Source organism: Coturnix japonica, chromosome 4, assembly GCF_054131305.1.
Source record: "Coturnix japonica strain WE chromosome 4, WE-NBRP24, whole genome shotgun sequence".
Classification (NCBI taxonomy): Eukaryota; Metazoa; Chordata; class Aves; order Galliformes; family Phasianidae; genus Coturnix; species Coturnix japonica.
In genome coordinates this window covers 82,575,774-82,584,763 of record NC_140666.1, presented here as the reverse complement: position 1 = coordinate 82,584,763, position 8,990 = coordinate 82,575,774, and positions in this window count along the sequence as shown.

Genomic DNA, 8,990 nt, shown 5'->3' with positions numbered 1-8,990 from the left:
AGGAAGGAAGGAAGGAAGGAAGGAAGGAAGGAAGGAAGGAAGGAAGGAAGGAAGGAAGGAAGGAAGGAAGGAAGGAAGGAAGGAAGGAAGGAAGGAAGGAAGGAAGGAACATTAAAAATAAGAATACAAATAGTCTGGAAGTCCCTGAATTGCATTTTTTTTTTTTTTTTTTTCCAAAGGGAAGGTAGGAGAATGCACTGGGGAAACTTCTTAGTGCTGTTCCCTGGCAATTTCTTGTGTTTTGTTATGAACCCACTGATGGTTTCTGTCAGAAGCATGTAGCTGAGCAACACATTAGCTTTGTTCATTTGGGAATTTGGCTAAAAGAAAACTATGGGCAAATTCCAGTGAGCATTTTTGAGTGACTTGGCTTTCTATTCAGCTAGAAACATAATGAATGCCCTCACTCTTGGTTCCCCCATGCTCAGAGATGTGTATCATGTCTTTCATAGAATGGGGCTTAGATTATTGGTGACTAGGTCAACTGTTCATTCTGATTTCTGCTAAATGATCTCTCTTCTGAGTGAAGGTTGAGCAGCTTGTTAGTTTCATGAAACAGAAAGAAGTGGTGACTTATTTGAGTCCAGATGCTCCTTTCTTCAAATCTGAGCTTTCACATGCAGGCAAAAGCCTGGAGTGGGGCTGGGGTGGGTGAGCTGGAAACTAGGTGGCTCAGAAAGAAGAAATCAGCTTTGGGAAGGAAGCAATATTGCTCTTTGTGTACTGCAGTTACTTATCATACTTTGCTTTTGAAAACATGGGATTTTAGATAGGAACTTTTTCAGCTGGCAGAATGCAATTTATTTACTGGTTGAGAGTTGAACAGAGAAGCTAATGGCAGAAGATCAAACATGAGGGCAGTTTGGAAACAACACTGCTCTTCCCAGGGAATTATAATTTTTAAGGCCAATAAGAAAAAAAAAGTAATGTCAAAACAGGAAGAAGTGAGAGAATTGCAATAATTTTGTGAAAGGTTATGTAGAATCCAGAGACATTTCAAATGTGGGGAATAAGCATGAAAATCCTAAGAGATGTAAAATGATAATGTTCATAAGGAACTTATGTTTAAAGAATTTCTGTATGTGGGAAAATGAGCTATTTAAGGTACCTAAGATTTCAGAAATTATCACTGACATAACCTAAGGACAATAAAATTCATTTATCTCTTTAAGAAGTAAAACCAAGGCACTCCTGCCGCATTGAGCTTTGATAACTGGTACAATGATTTTATAGTTAATTTTATAATTAATGAAATATATTCGTTTTCTGTTATAATTGAAGATTAGTTTGGCAGATCCAGTCTGACACACTTAGCGCTCATTTCATAAAAATTTAAAAAAAAGAGATAATTAATAAAAGAAATGAACTAATTTCTTAAACATAAAGAGATTTTATTGTGCGTATTTGTTTATGATGAAGCAGCACAGATGCTGGAACAAACAGTTCCTGCTGGTTGCATCTCATCTCATATTGAGTTTGAATTCATCATTGAATAGATTAGCTCAGCAGTTAAAGTTTTTTGAAAGAACTTCATAGTTCTTTGAACATCATGATTTCATAATCTTAAGAGATCAGCATTAGATGCCCCACTGCTCTTAGTATTCCTCATCAAAGCAGAAATATTGTCTTCTAAAGGAGCCATAAAGTAGGAGTTGCAGATATGTTCCCAAGGAATAGTGGCACTTACTCTATTACTTCTGAAACAAACCAGTACTATTCAGCCATAAATTACCACCGTTTTTCAGTCCCCATACGTCACAACTCAATCTGAAACAAGCATATGGTGACTCAATGAGATTTAAATGAGGAGCTGAAGATACTCCTGAATGAAACACATGGTGGAAGCATATTTAATATTTTACAGTGATCAAGTTTTCATGACCCTTGGGAAAATTGGAATCATGGTTTGTCATTCCATACTTCTCTAAATTTAGGTCATATAAGTGGTAAAAGCAATCTTTTTTTTGTTTTTTTTGCAAGCATGTTTCCATTTTATTTCCCTAAAAGAACACTTCAGATGTAGTAGGATTTCCAGCTGCAGAGTACTGTGCAGTTAGTAGCAATGCAGCCTTCGCTCTGCATGCAGGCTCCACAGCATCCCTGATTTGCCAACACCAATAATTTCCAAGGGCAGACAATAGCTAGGAATCAATTTATTTATTCTTACACTTCTTTGCTGATGCTACCAAAAGATATGAATGCATGTCCACTTAGAGTCACAGTGTCCCATTTTGACTAGGCCATATGGTGTAAGCAGGCCTAAGCCTATCCTTAGGCCTAGATATAATGTTTTGTGAGCAGTCAGAGAGCTACAGGGTTAACAAATTGCACTCAAATAAAGAGAAATAAAAGAATAGGAATTTCAGTAGGAGCTGTTTTCTCAGAAGGAAAGTGACAGTGAAGTTAAACTGCTCTGATTTTTTATCAGGAGAAGGAACCTGATTTTATTTCTATGACCTTATTAAGACTTAGGCTTAAAGGCAGGGAGGGAATTATCAGACATCACATCTGGAGTCAAATTCATTAAAAGGATGGTATCAGAAAAAGATAAATAATCATCACACAGTGATTTCTGTAAATTATCACCACTTAACTAATCAAAAAACATTTTTGATATAACGATGGGTGTCAGCTCCAAAAAAGTAACCAATTTCTTTCTATAGAGTTGAGCAATTATCACTAAGAGCAAAGGAGGAGCTTTCCTAATCCAAAATAGTACAATCTTAAAGCAGCATAATTATATGGGGGTTCTTATGTATAGGACCAAAGAGTGACTAAGAAAGGTGCTCTATGCAGAACAAAGGTAATTAAGAAAGCAATCTGGCATGAATGTACCGAGCTATTTTAAATGAAACTTTATATGTGTTTTATCATTTGTCTGTTTTGTGCTCCCTTTAGAGACCTGAGAAAATCCAGTCATTTTCCTGTAACTGCCAAGTTCATAATTTGTACTGGTAGGTGAAAGATACTACTAATTGTACTAAATTATTTCAAAGGAGTAATTGTCCAATATATGATTTCCAGTATCTGCAGTTCAGAAACTACAGGGAATTGTCATCCTATTAGTGATATCTCGTCTGCAAGCAGCAAGGCAGTGGTGCCATTTGGCTCCTACCATGCTGAAAGACAGCACTAGCTTTGGGTTCTGTGCCAGGAGATTTTAGAAATGTGGTGGAAGTGTCACAAATGGACATTAAGGTCTGGAAGATTAATTCTCATATTTTACATTTCATATGAAAAATACTCTTATGTTTCAATTCCCTTTTTAATCATTATTATATTTCATGTCCAGATTGAACATATCTTTGAGGGGAATGAATTTGTATATAATTAATGAAAGCCAAAAGTATTTTATTATTCTTTTCATATTTAATTTTGGTCTTCATGATGTAAAAAAAAAAGTAATCATTTCATTTGACTGTTACATGTTTAAAATTATTTACTTTTGCTCTCATACAGAGTTAAAATAGCATTCTGGAGGGGTAAAAATTTTATGAAAATGTGATTCTGTACATCTGGTTCCATATGTGAACATTTCACTGCATGCTACTTTAGTAATCACTTAATCAAGGTATATGTAGCATTTTAATTGCTAGGTACCACTTTTGTGCACTTTCACAGAGTTCCTCCAGCACCTTTTTGGTTTCAGGTAATGCAGTTCCTATGGCTCTGCTTTGTATTTTACCAGCTGTATTGCCAGCTTCTAACTCCAGAACATTTAACAAGTACGTGAAACCTGAGATTGTATTTTTCTGCTATCCTCTCACACTCAGTAAGGGCTCTTTAATCTGTGGGTGTGATGTTTCTCTCTCCGTTTTCTTTTATCTTTTCTTTTGTATATTCTCCCACAATATGCATGACATACTAATCAATTTAATCTCATTTCATAACCTTACTTCTACATTTCTAAATTTAATACATCCTCCCAAATCCAGCATTGGCTTCTTCTACTCATCCATGATTTTCTTTCTTTTTGTGTACATTCACCTGATGCTAAGTTGATGAGATCCTAAAACATTCATGTTCTTGGCTGAAAGCATTTTGCAAATACTCAGACAGAACAGGTAAAAGTGTTGTCACCTAGCAACTAATTGCAATTTATCTCTCTCTATATATACATATTTTAAATCTGGAAATACCCAGATGATCTTTACCCTTAATTTTAACTTTTTTTTTCTTTTTTTTTTTTTGTGAGAAAATGTGAATGCATTCTTACAAGCTTTGAGAAATGGAAAAAAATTAGCTGACAATTAAATTAGAAGTCTAAGAAATATACAAGTTATTACAGTCTATAAACCAGCATCTGTATTCTCTCAGTATCTTTAAAAGTGATGACTGAAAAATTACTTAGTGAACTTACCTTCTTACTGTGCAGTATGCAGGGCTGCAGAGGAACTGAGCTGTTCTTTTGTACTCTATAGGGCAATATTTTTCAGGGATATGGTATTGCCCAGTGCAGGAACAGTATGTTTATTCCAGTTCTGAAAACAGCTGAGAATAAAAATCTAGTATGAAGAACCATGCCCAGGACCTTAATAGCCTATATTCAGCACTAAGAAATGCAGTAGAATATTCACTAACTTTCTTCATCCCTAATGTCAGAGACTTTTATGTCACTTCCCAATTACACAGTTTAGGAGCATCAGCAAAAAGAGCAGACATCACTTCAGGGGAAACCTGTCACTCTGCTCTCTTATTCTACAAGCAGCCGGATTATTTAGAGGAAAGTGCAAGAAAACCTGTCTGGATAATTTTTAATTAAAGTTTTTTTTTTTTGTTTTTTTTCCAGTTCTAAATGATAGTTATGTCTGAAGGACTGGAACACGTTTTATCCAGAGTAGTAGACCAATAACTTCTTTGCCCTATAAATTCAACCACTAAAAAATAAATAAATAAATAAAATTAAAACCACCACCAACATTATATATATATATATATACACACACTAGTGAACTGCATGGGTTTAGTCTGATTTTGAAATGAATTTCTTTCAATTTTCCAGATTAACCACTTTTTCGTTTATTTTTCAGAAAGCTATTAGGAGACAAGTGTCCTTTGTAATAATTGGAACCATATGACACACCACTTCACTGTTATATTCATTGATTTCCTGAGATGTTACTTTTTAATATCTTCTATAAAGAAGCCTTCATATACTTTTCAGCACTTCCAGTGATTTATAATTCCAATGATTTATATAGTAAGAAGAGGTTGGAACTGACTGCTAGATTTGGAGTAAAAATACATGAAAGGATTAAATAATAGCTGAATATAGGATTATGTTATCCATAGGTGTACATATAGTTACACCATATAATCTCTTTTAACTACCACTGTCAGTTGAGAAGATATAGTGCATTGACTCTTCTCATTGCTGCTTTGGTCTTCCTGATATCATTTCGGCCCTCAATAATGTCTACATGTGAGAATTAAATATCATTTCTCTCTGGACAGCTTTATGTTCTCTTTGCATTGTATTTTGTCATTTGGGCTGCAGCAGGAGACCTTCTGCTCCCTCCTCCAGCTTCCGCTGTGTTAAATATTATTCAGCAGAATATTCTGATTACTAAAGAACACATTCAATACTGTACCCCATTCCTGGTGGTGTTCAGGGGTGGGTTGGATGGGGCCCTGGTCATCCTGATCTGTTGTGGAGCAACCAGCCCATGGCAGGGGGTTGGAACTGAATGGGCTTTATGGTCCCTTCCAATCCAAGCCATTCTGTGATTGTATGATTCTATGATTACATGAGCATTCCATCGGCTGTTAATTTAACACCCTTGCAATGCTACTGTCATTACCATTAGTGTTATATTAGTGTCCAATGTTAAAACCTTTATCCAACGATGGGAATTGAAGTCAGATTCTCACTTGTTTCTGCAGGTTCTAGCTAGTTTTTAATCTGCACTAGCTAATATGAAATTTTGCATTTTGATTTGCCGAGTAGAATTTTTTTATACGGAGTACAACCTAAAACTTTGATTTTCTTTTCTGATCTTTAAATAAAAGCCTATGTAAACCATGCCTTGTTTAACTCTTCATGGCAGAACTCTTTTTCAAATGCAGTCCCAGCTTCTTGTTTTGTTTTACTCTTTCTAATGTGAGTCAAAATTTGCTGCTAGTTTGTTGTGTGTTTGCTTTTAGTCCCCTACTTGTGCTACTGCAGACTGTAATGTACTTTCTTAAGACAGTTATATAAATCTGCAACTAGCACAACTTGTCTCTGTAGCTGAACGGATGTATTTCAACAGGATGGCACTGCACAACTGTCCTGCAATTCTGCATTTTGTGGAGCTCTTCTCAGTTTTTCACTGTAACATCTGCACTGCTATCATGCAGAAGTTAAGTCAATGGGGCATTAAGGACTTGCTGATGCTGTTGTTTCTTGTTGGAGCTGAAAAAGCTGTTTCTTTACTCTGGAATTTGCTAGATTTGTCCCACTTCATCAAAGTGACAGTGCAGCTTTCTGGGACAGTTATGAGGCCAGCAGATGCATGGGGAGCTGTGAGTTAGGGCTGTGCTCCAACAAAAAGGATCCTACTTGAGATCTTGGGTTTGAGATTTGAGTCTCCTCTGCTACAGATTCTGATACTTTCTCTCCTGCAGTGTGGAACAAAAAACTTTAAGTACATCCCTGCTGTGCATCCGTATGCTCTGTTGAGCAGGAATTTGCTTTCTTTTATAAAAAATTGATAGTATTTAATCAGCTCCTCTTTTTCCTCCTCAAGCACCAATCAGCCAATAAACATCCAGCTACCTTCTACATTTCCTTCTGGAAAAGACAAATACCATCTTTTGAGGCACTGCTATAACGTTCAGCCTCCTGAGAGCAAGTTTATGCATTTGCATGCTCAGTGCTGTGCTTTTTGGAGATAGTGACTGACTCTTTGCCTCTGCAGTTGGGCAGATCATGATCTTGAAGAACAGCACAGGTCTGTCATTCATGGACTGAAATGCTGCTGCCAAGCAGTGGTGCTTCTTTTTTTGTTGTCTACTCATTTAAGTGAGCTAGAACAGCTTGTTGTTTTTAGCTGGTTTTCTATGCTCTGAAGGAAAACACACTGATAAGAAAAACAGTCTGTCTGAGCCCCACTTATTTCTCCGCCAGGAAGCTCAAGCAGAAAGTTTATGTTCCTCTTGGTCACCCATGCTGAGACCTTTCAGATCCTCCTTCCAAAATAAAACCAAAAATGAACCTTGAAATGAGCATCAAATTGCTTGGTTGTATTAGATGCTTCAGGTTACTGAGTGTTGTGGTTTTAATGTGGCACGTGACTGAGCAGCACACAGTTGTTTGTTTGCTCTCCTCCTTCTAATTTGATGGGAGGGAGAATTGGGGGAAAAATAGGTAGAACTCACAGGTTGAGATAAAACTATTTACTAAGATAGAGTAAAGAATAATAGTTATGAATACATATATATTAATGTATATAACAAGTGATGCACAAGAAATTGCTCACTACCCCTTGACCCATACTCAGTTAGGCACCCCAAGCAGCAGAAGAGAGCAAGATGAACTCCCAGCCCCTTCAAAGTTTCTTTCTCATGGTGTCATATGGAATGGAATATCCCTTTGGCCAGTTTAAGTCATCTGTTCTAATCCTGCCCCAGCTCCTTGGGCCATTCTCTGTGAATGGCCTTGGCTCTGTACAACCGTTCTTAGCAGCAACTGCAATCACTGATGTGTTATCAACTTAGCTTTCCTCCTAGAACTGAAACATAGCATCATACCAGACATGGGGTGGTATGAAAGAGATAAAGCCCTTAACATACTTAATGTATTCTTAACCCAGATCAAAACCAAAATTGTTAGTTAGTGCATTTTTTTTTTTTTTTAAATTCATTTCACAGATGTTAGAAAACTGAACAGATGTAAGTGGCATTTTACTGCATTTTGTAGACAAATAATCAGTAAAGATAGTGGCAGATTGGTCCAGCACAGAACTACCTTTACATGAAACAAAAATATCCTGTGAATCACAAGGAAAGACAAACCCCATTTGAATTGGCTGTGATTTATAGCATCTCTGGTTGCCTCTCTTTGAAAAGATACTGGTGAGTTGAGCTGGATGGGAATAGGAACGTGACCTACTCATGCTATTATTATTTATCCTGACTGTAACTCTTATAATTTGGAATCCCAGGGTTAGAAACTGAGAATATCTCCTTGTATATTTTTATTCCTGTGAAAGTTCTGAAGAAATAAGTGAAAGTAAACACACATACATATTAAATTAACATGCTTTTGTTGCTAAGGTAACAAATTTCAGATTTTCTCTGTAGGAGTGCTGCTCCACATGTAGCACTTAATTCACAAGTATTAAAGAAGCTGTTTTATGCAGCCATTTATTGACAGGAACAGCACATGGAGCTGAGTGAGTGCTGGAGCAGGAAATTCACATTCAGCATGAAGACACTGATGGCTCTGTGACAGCTGGAATTTAGAGGGAATCATATTCATGAGTAGCACACTCTACTATGGAGGCAGAATCATAGCTTAAGAGACAGCCTCCCTTTATTTGCTCCTTTTTTTATGTCCATGTTCTCTCAACTTTAGCTATATCACTCAGCAATTGTCAGAGCTTTATTAGATATTAGATGGATAAAAGAAGTATTTAGTGCTGCTGAGTTTTAAGAAACAAACAGCATGTTTCATTAAATGTGATATCTTGGCCATGAGACCAGACTAGAGGAAGATGTTTTGATATTCTTATAGCAACTGGAGCAGAAAAGTGGCTGACATTTCAAGGTGGTTTTTGTTGTTTTTTTTTTTTTTGTTTGTTTTTTTAAGAAGAATTCATGTGTCACTCTTTATATGCTGTAATTGGACAGAATTTCACAAAGACTGAATTTCACAGCATTTGGGGAGAAGGAGGAGAAAAAGAATATATAGATGAATAAAATGAGCCTGATGGAGGCATAAAGTGCTTGTGTGCCTCAGATCAGAGGATGGATTGGCTGGGCACAGTTTATTTATTTTCTGGAAGCAG